Below are 20,389 nucleotides of genomic sequence, written 5' to 3' on the forward strand. Positions count from 1 at the left end.
TCTCAATAAACATGGAAATATCTACACCGCCATCTGTATGAACATGGAAATATCTACACCACCATCTGTATTAAGAAGGAGATATCTACACCGCTATCTGTATAAACATGGAAATATCTACACCGCTATCTGTTTGAACATGGAAATATCTACACCGCTATCTGTATAAACACGGAAATATGTACACCGCTACCTGTATAAACATGGAAGTATCAGCACCGCTATCGGTATGAACATGGCAATATCTACACGGCTATCTGTATGAACATGGAAATATCTACACCGCTATCTGTATAAACACGGAAATATGTACACCACTACCTGTATAAACATGGAAGTATCAGCACCGCTATCGGTATGAACATGGCAATATCTACACGGCTATCTGTATGAACATGGAAATATCTACACCGCTATCTGTATGAACATGGAAATATCTTCACAGCCATCTGTATGAACATGGATATATCTACACAGCCATCTGGATGAACATGGAAATATCTACACCGCTATCTGTATGAACATGGAAATATCTACACCGCTATCTGTATGAACATGGAAATATCTTCAACGCCATCTGTATGAAAATGGATATGTCTACACAGCCGTCTGGATGAACATGGAGATATCTACACCGCTATCTGTATGAACCTGGAAATATCTACACCGCAATCTGTGTAAACATACATACATCTTCACCGCTATCTGTATAAACATGGAAATATCCACAACGCTATCTGTATGAACATGAAAATATCTACACCGCTATCTGTTTGAACATGGAAATATCTACACCGCTATTTGCATGAAAATGGAAATATCTACACAGCTATCTGTATTTACATGGAAATATCAACACAGCTGTCTCTTTGCACATGGAAATAACTACACTGCTATCTCTATAAACATGGAAATATCTACACCACCATCTGTATGAACAAGGAAATATCTGCACCGCCATCTGTATGAACATATAAATATCTACACCGCCATCTGTATTAAGAAGGAGATATCTACACCGCTATCTGTATAAACATGGAAATATCTACACCGCTATCTGTATGAACTTGGAAATATCTACACCGCTACCTATATAAACATGGAAGTATCAGCAGCGCTATCGGAATGAACATGGCAATATCTACACGGCTATCTGTATGAACATGGAAATATCTACACCGCTATCTGTATGAACATGGAAATATCTACACCACTATCTGTATGAACATGGAAATAGCTACACAGCCATCTGGATGAACATGGAAATATCTGCACCACTATCTGTATGAACATGGAAATATCTACACCGCTCTCTGTATGAACATGGATTTATCTACACAGCCATCTGGATGAACATGGAAATATCTAAACCTCTATCTGTGTAAACATGCATAAATCTTTACCGCTATCTGTATAAACATGGAAATATCTACACTGTTATCTTTATGAACATGGAAATATCTACACCGCTATCTGTATGAAAATGGAAATATCTACACCGCTACCTGTATGAACACGGAAATATGTACACCGCTACCTGTATAAACATGGAAGTATCAGCAGCGCTATCGGTATGAAAATGGAAATATCTACACAACTATCTGCATATAAATGGAAATATCTACACAGCTATCTCTTTGCACATGGAAATAACTACACCGCTATCTCTATAAACATGGAAATATCTACACCGCCATCTGTATGAACATGGAAATATCTACACCGCCATCTGTATTAAGAAGGAGATATCTACACCACTATCTGTATAAACATGGAAATATCTACACCGCTATCTGTATGAAGATGGAAATATCTACACCGCTATCTGTATAAACACGGAAATATGTACACCGCTACCTGTATAAACATGGAAGTATCAGCACCGCTATCGGTATGAACATGGCAATATCTACACGGCTATCTGTATGAACATGGAAATATCTACACCGCTATCTGTATAAACATGGAAATATCTACACCACTATCTTTATGAACATGGATATATCTACACCGCTAACTGTTTGAACAGGGAAATATATACACCGCTATCTGCATGAAAACGGAAATATCTACACAGCTATCTGCTTATACATGGAAATATCTACACAGCTATCTCTTTACACATGGAAATAACTACACCGCTATCTGTATGAACATGGAAATATCTACACCGCCATCTGTATGCATATGGAAATATCTGCACCGCCATCTGTATGAACATTTAAATATCTACACCGCCATCTGTATTAAGATGGAGATATCTACACCACTATCTGCATAAACATGGAAATATCTACACCGCTATCTGTATAAACATGGAAATATCTACACCGCTATGTGTATAAACATAGAAATATCTACACTGCTATCTGTATAAACATGGAAATATCTACACCGCTACCAGTATAAACATGGAAATGTCAGCACCGCTATCAGTATGAACATGGAAGTTTCTACACCGCCATCTGTATGAACATGGAAATATCTTCACCGCCATCCGTATGAACATGGAAATATCTGCACCGCCATCTGTATGAACATATAAATATCTACACCGCCATCTGTATTAAGATGGAGATATCTAAACCGCTATCTGTTTAAACATGGAAATAGCTACACCGCTACCTGTATAAACATGGAAGTATCAGCACCGCAATCGGTATGTACATGGCAATATCTACACGGTTATCTGTATGAACATGGAAATATCTACACCGCTATCTGTATGAACATGGAAATGTCTTCACCGCCATCTGTATGAACATGGATATATTTACACAGCCATCTGGATGAACATGGAAATATCTACACCGCTATCTGTATAAACTTTGAAATATCTACACCGCCACCTGTATAAACATGGAAATATCAGCACCGCTATCAGTATGAACATGGAAATATCTACACCGCCGTCTGCATGAACATGGAAATATCATCACCTCCATCTGTATGAACATGGATATATCTACACAGCCATCTGTATGAACATGGAAATATCTTCACCGCCATCTGTATGAACATGGATATATCTACACAGCCATCTGGATGAACATGGAAATATCTACACCGCTATCTGTATGAACATGGAAATATCTGCACGGCCATCTGGATGAACATGAAAATATCTACACCGCTATCTGTGTAAACATGCATACATCTTCACTGCTATCTGTATAAACATGGAAATATCTACACCGCTACCTGTATAAACATGGAAATATCTACTCTGCTATCTCTATGAACATGGAAATATCCAAACCGCTATCTGTATGAACATGGAAATAGCTACACCGCTATCTGTATGATCATGGAAATATCTACACCACTATCTGTATGAACATGGAACTATCTACACCGCTATCTGTTTGAACAGGGAAGTATATACACCGCTATCTGCTTGAAAATGGAAATATCTACACAGCTATCTGCATATACATGGGAATATCTACACAGCTATCTCTTTACACATGGAAATAACTACACAGCTATCTGTATGAACATGGAAATATCTACACCGCCATCTGTATGAACATGGAAATATCTGCACCGCCATCTGAATGAACATATAAATATCTACACCGCCATCTGTATTAAGATGGAGATAACTACACTGCTATCTGTATAAACTTGGAAATATCTACACCGCTATCTGTATAAACATGGAAATATCTACACCACTATCTGTATAAACATGGAAATGTCTACACCGCTACCTGTATAAACATGGAAATATCAGCACCGCTATCTGTATGAACATGTAAATATCTACACCGCTATCTCTATGAACATGGAAATATCTACACTGCTATCTGTATTAACATGGAAATATCTACACCGCTATCTGTATAAACATCGAAATATGTACACCGTTACCTGTATAAACATGGAAGTATCAGCACCGCTATCGGTATAAACATGGCAATATCTACACGGCTATCTGTATGAACATGGAAATATCTGCACCACTATCTGTATGAACATGGAAATATCTTCACCGCCATCTGTATTAACATGGATATATCTGCACAGCCTTCTGGATGAACATGGAAATATCTTCTCCGCCATCTGTAAGAACATAGATATATCTACACAGCCATCTGTATGAACATGGAAATATCTACACCGCTATCTGTATGAACATGGAAATATCTTCAAAGCTATCTGTGTAAACATGTATACATCTTCACCGCTATCTGCATGAAAATGGAAATATCTACACAGCTATCTGCATATACATGGAAATATCTACAAAGCTATCTCTTTACACATGGAAATAACTTCACTGCTATCTCTATAAACATGGAAATATCTACACCGCCATCTGTAAGAACATGGAAATATCTGCACCGACATCTGTATAAACATATCAATATCTACACCGCCATCTGTATTAAGATGGAGATATCTACACCGCTATCTGTATAAACATGGAAATATCTACACCGCTATCTGCATGAACATGGAAATATCTTCACCGCCATCTGTATGCACATGGATATGTCTACACAGCCATCTGTATGAACATTTAAATATCTACACCGCCATCTGTATTAAGATGGAAATATCTACAGAACTATCTGCATAAACATGGAAATATCTACACCGCTATCTGTATAAACATGGAAATATCTACACTGCTATCTGTATAAACATGGAAATATCTACACAGTTATCTGTATGAACATGGAAATATCTACACCGCTATCTGTTTGAACATGGAAATATCTACACCGCTGTCTGCATGAAAATGGAAATATCTACAAAGCTATCTGCATATACATGGAAATATCTATACAGCTATCTCTTTACACATGGAAATAACTACACCAATATCTCTATAAACATGGAAATATCTACACCGCCATCTGTATGAACATGGAAATATCTGCAACGCCATCTGTATGATCATATAAATACCTACACCGCCATCTGTATTAAGATGGAGATATCTACTCCGCTATCTGTATAAACATGGAAATATCTACACCGATATCTGTATAAACATGGAAATATCTACACCGCTATCTGTATGAACATGGAAATATCTTCACCGCCATCTGTATGAACATGGATTTATCTACACACCCATCTGGATGAACATGGAAATATCTACACCGCTATCTGTATGAACATGGAAATAGCTACACTGCTATCTGTATGAACATGGAAATATCTACACCGCTATCTGTATGAACATGGAAATATCTTCACCGCCATCTGTATGAACATGGATTTATCTACACACCCATCTGGATGAACATGGAAATATCTACACCGCTATCTGTATGAACATGGAAATAGCTACACCGCTATCTGTATGAACATGGAAATATCTACACCGCTATCTGTATGAACATGGAAATATCTACACCGCTATCTGTATGAACATGGAAATATCTACACCGCTACCTGTATCAACATGGAAATATCAGCACCGCTATCTGTATGAACATGGAAATATCTACACAGCCTTCTGGATGAACATGGAAATATCTACACCGCTATCTGTATGAACATGGAAATATCTACACCGCTATCTGTATGAACATGGAAATATCTACACCACTATCTGCATGAACATGGAAATATTTACACCGCTATCTGTATGAACATGGAAATATCTACACCACTATCTGTGCAAACATGCATACATCTTCACCGCTATCTGTATAAACATGGAAATATCTACACCGCTATCTGTATGAACATGGAAATCTCTACACCGCTATCTGTTTGAACATGGAAATATCTACACCGCTATCTGCATGAAAATGGAAATATCTACACAGCTATCTGCATATACACGGAAATATCTACAAAGCTATTTCTTTACACATGGAAATAACTACACCGCTCTCTCTATAAACACGGAAATATCTACACCACCATCTGTATGAACCTGGAAATATCTGCACCGCCATCTGTATGAACATATAAATATCTACACAGCCATCTGTATTAAGATGGAGATATCTACACCGCTATCTGTATAAACATGGAAATATCTACACAGCTATCTGTATGAACATGGAAATATCTACACCGCTATCTGCTTGAACATGGAAATATCTACACCGCTGTCTGCATGAAAATGGAAATATCTACAAAGCTATCTGCATATACATGGAAATATCTATAAAGCTATCTCTTTACACATGGAAATAACTACACCGTTATCTCTATAAACATGGAAATATCTACACCGCCATCTGTATGAACATGGAAATATCTGCACCGCCATCTGTATGATCATATAAATATCTACACCGCCGTCTGTATTAAGATGGAGATATCTACTCCGCTATCTGTATAAACATGGAAATATCTACACCGATATCTGTATAAACATGGAAATATCTACACCGCTATCTGTATGAACATGGAAATATCTTCACCGCCATCTGTATGAACATGGATTTATCTACACACCCATCTGGATGAACATGGAAATATCTACACCGCTATCTGTATGAACATGGAAATAGCTACACCGCTATCTGTATGAACATGGAAATATCTACACCGCTATCTGTATGAACATGGAAATATCTTCACCGCCATCTGTATGAACATGGATTTATCTACACACCCATCTGGATGAACATGGAAATATCTACACCGCTATCTGTATGAACATGGAAATAGCTACACCGCTATCTGTATGAACAAGGAAATATCTACACCGCTATCTGTATGAACATGGAAATATCTACACCGCTATCTGTATGAACATGGAAATATCTACACCGCTACCTGTATCAACATGGAAATATCAGCACCGCTATCTGTATGAACATGGAAATATCTACACAGCCTTCTGGATGAACATGGAAATATCTACACCGCTATCTGTATGAACATGGAAATATCTACACCGCTATCTGTATGAACATGGAAATATCTACACCACTATCTGAATGAACATGGAAATATTTACACCGCTATCTGTATGAACATGGAAATATCTACACCACTATCTGTGCAAACATGCATACATCTTCACCGCTATCTGTATAAACATGGAAATATCTACACCGCTATCTGTATGAACATGGAAATATCTACACCGCTATCTGTTTGAACATGGAAATATCTACACCGCTATCTGCATGAAAATGGAAATATTTACACAGCTATCTGCATATACACGGAAATATCTAAAAAGCTATTTCTTTACACATGGAAATAACTACACCGCTATCTCTATAAACATGGAAATATCTACACCACCATCTGTATGAACATGGAAATATCTGCACCGCCATCTGAATGAACATATAAATATCTACACCGCCATCTGTATTAAGATGGAGATATCTACACCGCTATCTGTATAAACATGGAAATATCTACACCGCTATCTGTATAAACATGGAAATATCTACACCGCTATCTGTATAAACATGGAAATATCTACACCGCTACCTGTATAAACATGGAAATATCAGCACCGCAATCTGTATGAACATGGAAATATCTACACCACTATCTGTATGAACATGGAAATATCTACACCGCTATCTGCATGAAAATGGAAATATCTACACAGCTATCTGCATATACATGGAAATATCTACAAAGCTATCTCTTTACACATGGAAATAACTACAGCGCTATCTCTGTAAACGTGGAAATATATACACCACTCTCTGTATAAACATGGAAATATCTACACCGCTATCTCTATGAACATGGAAATATCTACACCACTATCTGTATGAACATGGAAATATCTTCACCGCCATCTGTATGAACATGGATATATCTACACAGCCATCTGGATGAACACTGAAATATCTACACCGCTGTCTGTATGAGCATGGAAATATCTATACCGCTATCTGTGTAAACATGTATACATCTTCACCACTATCTGTTTAAACATGGAAATATCTACACAGCTATCTGTATGAACTTGGAAATATCTACACCGCTATCTGTTTGAACATGGAAATATCTACACCGCTATCTGCATGAAAATGGAAATATCTACAAAGCTATCTGCATATACATGGAAATATCTATACAGCTATCACTTTACACATGGAAATAACTACACCGCTATCTCTATAAACATGGAAATATCTACACCGCCATCTGTATGAACATGGAAATATCTGCACCGCCATCTGTATGATCATATAAATATCTACACCGCCATCTGTATTAAGATGGAGTTATCTACTCCGCTATCTGTATAAACATGGAAATATCTACACCGATATCTGTATAAACATGGAAATATCTACACCGCTATCTGTATGAACATGGAAATATCTTCACCGCCATCTGTATGAACATGGATTTATCTACACACCCATCTGGATAAACATGGAAATATCTACACCGCTATCTGTATGAACATGGAAATAGCTACACCGCTATCTGTATGAACATGGAAATATCTACACCGCTATCTGTATGAACATGGAAATATCTACACCGCTACCTGTATCAACATGGAAATATCAGCACCGCTATCTCTATGAACATGGAAATATCTACACAGCCTTCTGGATGTACATGGAAATATCTACACCGCTATCTGTATGAACATGGAAATATCTACACCGCTATCTGTATGAACATGGAAATATCTACACCACTATCTGTATGAACATCGAAATATTTACACCGCTATCTGTATGAACATGGAAATATCTACACCACTATCTGTGCAAACATGCATACATCTTCACCGCTATCTGTATAAACATGGAAATATCTACACCGCTATCTGTATGAACATGGAAATATCTACACCGCTAACTGTTTGAACATGGAAATATCTACACCGCTATCTGCATGAAAATGGAAATATTTACACAGCTATCTGCATATACACGGAAATATCTACAAAGCTACTTCTTTACACATGGAAATAACTACACTGCTATCTCTATAAACATGGAAATATCTACACCACCATCTGTATGAACATGGAAATATCTGCACCACCATCTGTATGAACATATAAATATCTACACCGCCATCTGTATTAAGATGGAGATATCTACACCGCTATCTGTATAAACATGGAAATATCTATAACGCTATCTGTATAAACATGGAAATATCTACATCGTTATCGGTATCAACATGGGAATATCTACACCGCTACCTGTATAAACATGGAAATATCAGCACCGCTATCTGTATGAACATGGAAATAACTACACCGCTATCTGTATGAACATGGAGATATCTACACCGCTATCTGCATGAAAATGGAAATATCTACACAGCTATCTGCATATACATGGAAATATCTACAAAGCTATCTCTTTACACATGGAAATAACTACACCACTATCTCTGTAAACATGGAAATACATACACCACTATCTGTATAAACATGGAAATATCTACACCGCTATCTGTATAAACATGGAAATATCTACACCGCTATCTGTATGAACATGGAAATATCTACACCGCTATCTGTATAAACATGGAATTATCTACACCGCTACCTGTATAAACATGGAAATATCAGCACCGCTATCTGTATGACCATGGTAATATCTACACTGCTATCTCTATGAACATGGAAATATCTACACCGCTATCTGTATGAACATGGAAATAGCTACACCGCCATCTGTATTAAGATGGAGATATCTACACCACTATCTGTATGTACATGGAAATATCTACACCGCTGTCTGTATGAACATGGAAATATCTACACAGCTATCTGTATGAACATGGAAATATCTTCACCGCCATCTGTATGAACATGGATATATCTACACAGCCATCTGGATGAACACGGAAGTATCTACACCGCTATCTGTATGAGCATGGAAATATCTACACCGCTATCTGTGTAAACATGTATAAATCTTCACCACTATCTGTTTAAACATGGAAATATCTACACAGCTATCTGTATGAACATGGAAATATCTGCACCGCTATCTGTTTGAACATGGAAATATCTACACCGCTATCTGCATGAAAATGGAAATATCTACAAAGCTATCTGCATATACATGGAAATATCTATACAGCAATCTCTTTACACATGGAAATAACTACACCGCTATCTCTATAAACATGGAAATATCTACACCGCCATCTGTATGAACATGGAAATATCTGCACCGCCATCTGTATGATCATATATATATCTACACCGCCATCTGTATTAAGATGGAGATATCTACTCCGCTATCTGTATAAACATGGAAATATCTACACCGATATCTGTATAAACATGGAAATATCTACACCGCTATCTGTATGAACATGGAAATATCTTCACCGCCATCTGTATGAACATGGATTTATCTACACACCCATCTGGATAAACATGGAAATATCTACACCGCTATCTGTATGAACATGGAAATAGCTACACCGCTATCTGTATGAACATGGAAATATCTAAACCGCTATCTGTATGAACATGGAAATATCTACACCACTATCTGTATGAACATGGAAATATCTACACCGCTACCTGTATCAACATGGAAATATCAGCACCGCTATCTGTATGAACATGGAAATATCTACACAGCCTTCAGGATGAACATGGAAATATCTACACCGCTATCTGTATGAACATGGAAATATCTACACCGCTATCTGTATGAACATGGAAATATCTACACCACTATCTGTATGAACATGGAAATATTTACACCGCTATCTGTATGAACATGGAAATATCTACACCACTATCTGTGCAAACATGCATACATCTTCACCACTATCTGTATAAACATGGAAATATCTACACCGCTATCTGTATGAACATGGAAATATCTACACCGCTAACTGTTTGTACATGGAAATATCTACACCGCTATCTGCATGAAAATGGAAATATTTACCCAGCTATCTGCATATACACGGAAATATCTACAAAGCTATTTCTTTACCCATGGAAATAACTACACCGCTATCTCTATAAACATGGAAATATCTACACCACCATCTGTATGAACATGGAAATATCTTCACCGCCATCTGTATGAACATATAAATATCTACACCGCCATCTGTATTAAGATGGAGATATCTACACCGCTATCTGTATAAACATGGAAATATCTACACCGCTATCTGTATAAACATGGAAATATCTACACCGCTATCTCTATAAACATGGAAATATCTACACCGCTGCCTGTATAAACATGGAAATATCAGCACCGCTATCTGTATGAACATGGAAATATCTACACCGCTATCTGAATGAACATGGAAATATCTACACCGCTATCTGCATGAAAATAGAAATATCTACACAGCTATCTGCATATACATGGAAATATCTACAAAGCTATCTCTTTACACATGGAAATAACTACACCGCTATCTCTATAAACATGGAAATATCTACACCACTATCTGTATAAACATGGAAATATCTACACCGCTATCTGTATAAACATGGAAATATCTACACCGCTATTTGTATAAACATGGAAATATCTACACCGCTACCTGTATAAACATGGAAATATCAGCACCGCTATCTGTATTAACATGGAAATACCTACACTGCTATCTGTATGAACATGGAAATATCTATACCGACATCTGTATGAACATGGAAATATCTTCACCACCATCTGTATGAACATAGATATATCTACACAGCCATCTGGATGAACATGGAAATATCAGAACCGCTGTCTGTATGAACATGGAAATATCTACACCGCTATCTGTATGAACATGGAAATATCTACACCGCTATCTGTATGAACATGGAAATATCTTCACCGCCATCTGTATGAACATGGATATATCTACACAGCCATCTGGATGAACACGGAAATATCTACACTGCTATCTGTAGGAGCATGGAAATATCTACACCGCTATCTGTGTAAACATGTATACATCTTCACCGCTATCTGTTTAAACATGGAAATATGTACACTGCTACCTGTATGAACATGGAAATATGTACACCGCTATCTGTTTGAACATGGAAATATCTACACCGCTATCTGCATGAAAATGGAAATATCTACAAAGCTATCTGCATATACATGGAAATACCTATACAGCTATCTCTTTACACATGGAAATAACTACACCGCTATCTCTATAAACATGGAAATATCTACACCGCCATCTGTATGAACATGGAAATATCTGCACCGCCATCTGTATGATCTTATAATTATCTACACCGCCATCTGTATTAAGATGGAGATATCTACTCCGCTATCTGTATAAACATGGAAATATCTACACCGATATCTGTATAAACATGGAAATATCTACACCGCTATCTGTATGAACATGGAAATATCTTCACCGCCATCTGTATGAACATGAATTTATCTACACACCCATCTGGATGAACATGGAAATATCTACACCGCTATATGTATGAACATGGAAATATCTACACCGCTATCTGTATGAAAATGGAAATATCTACACCGCTATCTGTATGAACATGGAAATATCTTCACCGCCATCTGTATGAACATGTATATATCTACACAGCCATCTGGATGAATATGGAAATATCTACACCGCTATCTGTATGAACATGGAAATACCTACACCGCTAACTGTGTTAACATGCATACATCTTCACCGCTATCTGCATAAACATGGAAATATCTACACCGCTATCTGTATGAACATGGAAATGTCTACACAGCTATCTGTTTCAACATGGAAATATCTACACCGCTATCTGCACGAAAATGGAAATATCTACACAGCACTCTGCATCTACATGGAAATATCTTCAAAGCTATTTCTTTACACATGGAAATAGCTTCACCGCAATCTCTATAAACATGGAAATATCTACACCGCCATCTGAATGAACATGGAAATATCTGCACCGCCATCTGTATGAGCATATAAATATCTACACCGCCATCTGTATTAAGATGGAGATATCTACACCGCTATCTGTATAAACATGTAAATATCTACACCGCTATCTGTACAAAAATGGAAATATCTACACCGCTATCTGTATAAACATGGAAATATCAACACGGCTACCTGAATAAACATGGAAATATCTACACCGATATCTGTATGAACATGGAAATATATTCACCGCCATCTGTATGAAGATGGATATATCTACACAGACATCTGGATGAACATGGAAGTAACAGCACCGCTGTCTGTATGAACATGGAAATATCTACACTGCTATCTGTATGAACATGGAAATATCCACACCGCCATCTGTATGAACATGGAAATAACTTCACCGCCATCTGTATGAACATGGACATATCTACACAGCCATCTGGATGAACATGGAAATATCTACACCGCTATCTGTATGAACATGGAAATAGCTACACCGCTATCAGTATGAACATGGAAATGTCTACACCGCTATCTGTATGAACATGTAAATATCTACACCGCCATCTGTATGAACATGGAAATATCTGCACCGCCATCTGTATGAACATATAAATATCTACACAGCCATCTGTATTAAGATGGAGATATCTACACCGCTATCTGTATAAACATGGAAATATCTACACAGCTATCTGTATGAACATGGAAATATCTACACCGCTATCTGTTTGAACATGGAAATATCTACACCGCTGTCTGCATGAAAATGGAAATATCTACAAAGCTATCTGCATATACATGGAAATATCTATACAGCTATCTCTTTACACATGGAAATAACTACACCGTTATCTCTATAAACATGGAAATATCTACACCGCCATCTGTATGAACATGGAAATATCTGCACCGCCATCTGTATGATCATATAAATATCTACACCGCCGTCTGTATTAAGATGGAGATATCTACTCCGCTCTCTGTATAAACATGGAAATATCTACACCGATATCTGTATAAACATGGAAATATCTACACCGCTATCTGTATGAACATGGAAATATCTTCACCGCCATCTGTATGAACATGGATTTATCTACACACCCATCTGGATGAACATGGAAATATCTACACCGCTATCTGTATGAACATGGAAATAGCTACACCGCTATCTGTATGAACATGGAAATATCTACACCGCTATCTGTATGAACATGGAAATATCTTCACCGCCATCTGTATGAACATGGATTTATCTACACACCCATCTGGATGAACATGGAAATATCTACACCGCTATCTGTATGAACATGGAAATAGCTACACCGCTATCTGTATGAACAAGGAAATATCTACACCGCTATCTGTATGAACATGGAAATATCTACACCGCTACCTGTATCAACATGGAAATATCAGCACCGCTATCTGTATGAACATGGAAATATCTACACAGCCTTCTGGATGAACATGGAAATATCTACACCGCTATCTGTATGAACATGGAAATATCTACACCGCTATCTGTATGAACATGGAAATATCTACACCACTATCTGAATGAACATGGAAATATTTACACCGCTATCTGTATGAACATGGAAATATCTACACCACTATCTGTGCAAAGATGCATACATCTTCACCGCTATCTGTATAAACATGGAAATATCTACACCGCGATCTGTATGAACATGGAAATATCTACACCGCTATCTGAACATGGAAATATCTACACCGCTATCTGCATGAAAATGGAAATATTTACACAGCTATCTGCATATACACGGAAATATCTAAAAAGCTATTTCTTTACACATGGAAATAACTACACCGCTATCTCTATAAACATGGAAATATCTACACCACCATCTGTATGAACATGGAAATATCTGCACCGCCATCTGAATGAACATATAAATATCTACACCGCCATCTGTATTAAGATGGAGATATCTACACCGCTATCTGTATAAACATGGAAATATCTGCACCGCTATCTGTATAAACATGGAAATATCTACACCGCTATCTGTATAAACATGGAAATATCTACACCGCTACCTGTATAAACATGGAAATATCAGCACCGCAATCTGTATGAACATGGAAATATCTACACCGCTATCTGTATGAACATGGAAATATCTACACCGCTATCTGCATGAAAATGGAAATATCTACACAGCTATCTGCATATACATGGAAATATCTACAAAGCCATCTCTTTACACATGGAAATAACTACAGCGCTATCTCTGTAAACGTGGAAATATATACACCACTCTCTGTATAAACATGGAAATATCTACACCGCTATCTCTATGAACATGGAAATATCTACACCACTATCTGTATGAACATGGAAATATCTTCACCGCCATCTGTATGAACATGGATATATCTACACAGCCATCTGGATGAACACGGAAATATCTACACCGCTATCTGTATGAGCATGGAAATATCTATACCGCTATCTGTGTAAACATGTATACATCTTCACCACTATCTGTTTAAACATGGAAATATCTACACAGCTATCTGTATGAACATGGAAATATCTACACCGCTATCTGTTTGAACATGGAAATATCTACACCGCTATCTGCATGAAAATGGAAATATCTACAAAGCTATCTGCATATACATGGAAATATCTATACAGCTATCTCTTTACACATGGAAATAACTACACCGCTATCTCTATAAACATGGAAATATCTACACCGCCATCTGTATGAACATGGAAATATCTGCACCGCCATCTCTATGATCATATAAATATCTACACCGCCATCTGTATTAAGATGGAGTTATCTACTCCGCTATCTGTATAAACATGGAAATATCTACACCGATATCTGTATAAACATGGAAATATCTACACCGCTATCTGTATGAACATGGAAATATCTTCAGCGCCATCAGTATGAACATGGATTTATCTACACACCCATCTGGAAAAACATGGAAATATCTACACCGCTATCTGTATGAACATGGAAATAGCTACACCGCTATCTGTATGAACATGGAAATATCTACACCGCTATCTGTATGAACATGGAAATATCTACACCGCTATCTGTATGAACATGGAAATATCTACACCGCTACCTGTATCAACATGGAAATATCAGCACCGCTATCTCTATGAACATGGAAATATCTACACAGCCTTCTGGATGTACATGGAAATATCTACACCGCTATCTGTATGAACATGGAAATATCTACACCGCTATCTGTATGAACATGGAAATATCTACACCACTATCTGTATGAACATCGAAATATTTACACCGCTATCTGTATGAACATGGAAATATCTACACCACTATCTGTGCAAACATGCATACATCTTCACCGCTATCTGTATAAACATGGAAATATCTACACCGCTATCTGTATGAACATGGAAATATCTACACCGCTAACTGTTTGAACATGGAAATATCTACTCCGCTATCTGCATGAAAATGGAAATATTTACACAGCTATCTGCATATACACGGAAATATCTACAAAGCTACTTCTTTACACATGGAAATAACTACACTGCTATCTCTATAAACATGGAAATATCTACACCACCATCTGTATGAACATGGAAATATCTGCACCACCATCTGTATGAACATATAAATATCTACACCGCCATCTGTATTAAGATGGAGATATCTACACCGCTATCTGTATAAACATGGGAATATCTACACCGCTACCTGTATAAACATGGAAATATCAGCACCGCTATCTGTATGAACATGGAAATAACTACACCGCTATCTGTATGAACATGGAAATATCTACACCGCTATCTGCATGAAAATGGAAATATCTACACAGCTATCTGCATATACATGGAAATATCTACAAAGCTATCTCTTTACACATGGAAATAACTACACCGCTATCTCTGTAAACATGGAAATACATACACCACTATCTGTATAAACATGGAAATATCTACACCGCTATCTGTATAAACATGGAAATATCTACACCGCTATCTGTATGAACATGGAAATATCTACACCGCTATCTGTATAAACATGGAATTATCTACACCGCTACCTGTATAAACATGGAAATATCAGCACCGCTATCTGTATGACCATGGAAATAGCTACACCGCCATCTGTATTAAGATGGAGATATCTACACCACTATCTGTATGAACATGGAAATATCTACACCGCTGTCTGTATGAACATGGAAATATCTACACAGCTATCTGTATGAACATGGAAATATCTTCACCGACATCTGTATGAACATGGATATATCTACACAGCCATCTGGATGAACACGGAAGTATCTACACCGCTATCTGTATGAGCATGGAAATATCTACACCGCTATCTGTGTAAACATGTATACATCTTCACCACTATCTGTTTAAACATGGAAATATCTACACAGCTATCTGTATGAACATGGAAATATCTGCACCGCTATCTGTTTGAACATGGAAATATCTACACCGCTATCTGCATGAAAATGGAAATATCTACAAAGCTATCTGCATATACATGGAAATATCTATACAGCAATCTCTTTACACATGGAAATAACTACACCGCTATCTCTATAAACATGGAAATATCTACACCGCCATCTGTATGAACATGGAAATATCTGCACCGCCATCTGTATGATCATATAAATATCTACACCGCCATCTGTATTAAGATGGAGATATCTACTCCGCTATCTGTATAAACATGGAAATATCTACACCGATATCTGTATAAACATGGAAATATCTACACCGCTATCTGTATGAACATGGAAATATCTTCACCGCCATCTGTATGAACATGGATTTATCTACACACCCATCTGGATAAACATGGAAATATCTACACCGCTATCTGTATGAACATGGAAATAGCTACACCGCTATCTGTATGAACATGGAAATATCTAAACCGCTATCTGTATGAACATGGAAATATCTACACCACTATCTGTATGAACACGGAAATATCTACACCGCTACCTGTATCAACATGGAAATATCAGCACCGCTATCTGAATGAACATGGAAATATCTACACAGCCTTCAGGATGAACATGGTAATATCTACACCGCTATCTGTATGAACATGGAAATATCTACACCGCTATCTGTATGAACATGGAAATATCTACACAGCCTTCAGGATGAACATGGAAATATCTACACCGCTATCTGTATGAACATGGAAATATCTACACCGATATCTGTATGAACATGGAAATATCTACACCACTATCTGTATGAACATGGAAGTATTTACGCCGCTATCTGTATGAACATGGAAATATCTACACCACTATCTGTGCAAACATGCATACATCTTCACCGCTATCTGTATAAACATGGAAATATCTACACCGCTATCTGTATGAACATGGAAATATCTACACCGCTAACTGTTTGTACATGGAAATATCTACACCGCTATCTGCATGAAAATGGAAATATTTACCCAGCTATCTGCATATACACGGAAATATCTACAAAGCTATTTCTTTACCCATGGAAATAACTAAACCGCTATCTCTGTAAACATGGAAATATCTACACCACCATCTGTATGAACATGGAAATATCTGCACCGCCATCTGTATGAACATATAAATATCTACACCGCCATCTGTATTAAGATGGAGATATCTAAACCGCTATCTGTATAAACATGGAAATATCTACACCGCTATCTGTATAAACATGGAAATATCTACACCGCTATCTCTATAAACATGGAAATATCTACACCGCTGCCTGTATAAACATGGAAATATCAGCACCGCTATCTGTATGAACATGGAAATATCTACACCGCTATCTGTATGAACATGGAAATATCTACACCGCTATCTGCATGAAAATAGAAATATCTACACAGCTATCTGCATATACATGGAAATATCTACAAAGCTATCTCTTTACACATGGAAATAACTACACCGCTATCTCTATAAACATGGAAATATCTACACCAGTATCTGTATAAACATGGAAATATCTACACCGCTATCTGTATAAACATGGAAATATCTACACCGCTATTTGTATAAACATGGAAATATCTACACCGCTACCTGTGTAAACATGGAAATATCAGCACCGCTATCTGTATTAACATGGAAATACCTACACTGCTATCTGTATGAACATGGAAATATCTATACCGACATCTGTATGAACATGGAAATATCTTCACCACCATCTGTATGAACATAGATATATCTACACAGCCATCTGGATGAACAAGGAAATATCAGAACCGCTGTCTGTATGAACATGGAAATATCTACACCGCTATCTGTATGAACATGGAAATATCTACACCGCTATCTGTATGAACATGGAAATATCTTCACCGCCATCTGTATGAACATGGATATATCTACACAGCCATCTGGATGAACACGGAAATATCTACACTGCTATCTGTAGGAGCATGGAAATATCTACACCGCTATCTGTGTAAACATGTATACATCTTCACCACTATCTATTTAAACATGGAAATATGTACACTGCTACCTGTATGAACATGGAAATATGTACACCGCTATCTGTTTGAACATGGAAATATCTACACCGCTATCTGCATGAAAATGGAAATATCTACAAAGCTATCTGCATATACATGGAAATACCTATACAGCTATCTCTTTACACATGGAAATAACTACACCGCTATCTCTATAAACATGGAAATATCTACACCGCCATCTGTATGAACATGGAAATATCTAAACCGCTATCTGTATGAACATGGAAATATCTACACCACTATCTGTATGAACATGGAAATATCTACACCGCTACCTGTATCAACATGGAAATATCAGCACCGCTATCTGTATGAACATGGAAATATCTACACAGCCTTCAGGATGAACATGGAAATATCTACACCGCTATCTGTATGAACATGGAAATATCTACACCGCTATCTGTATGAACATGGAAATATCTACACCACTATCTGTATGAACATGGAAATATTTACACCGCTATCTGTATGAACATGGAAATATCTACACCACTATCTGTGCAAACATGCATACATCTTCACCGCTATCTGTATAAACATGGAAATATCTACACCGCTATCTGCACGAAAATGGAAATATCTACACAGCACTCTGCATCTACATGGAAATATCTACAAAGCTATTTCTTTACACATGGAAATAGCTTCACCGCATTCTCTATAAACATGGAAATATCTACACCGCCATCTGAATGAACATGGAAATATCTGCACCGCCATCTGTATGAGCATATAAATATCTACACCGCCATCTGTATTAAGATGGAGATATCTACACCGCTATCTGTATAAACATGTAAATATCTACACCGCTATCTGTATAAAAATGGAAATATCTACACCGCTATCTGTATAAACATGGAAATATCAACACGGCTACCTGAATAAACATGGAAATATCTACACCGATATCTGTATGAACATGGAAATATCTTCACCGCCATCTGTATGAAGATGGATATATCTACACAGCCATCTGGATGAACATGGAAGTAACAGCACCGCTGTCTGTATGA

This window comes from Gorilla gorilla, chromosome 5, assembly GCF_029281585.2.
Source record: "Gorilla gorilla gorilla isolate KB3781 chromosome 5, NHGRI_mGorGor1-v2.1_pri, whole genome shotgun sequence".
Lineage (NCBI taxonomy): Eukaryota > Metazoa > Chordata > Mammalia > Primates > Hominidae > Gorilla > Gorilla gorilla.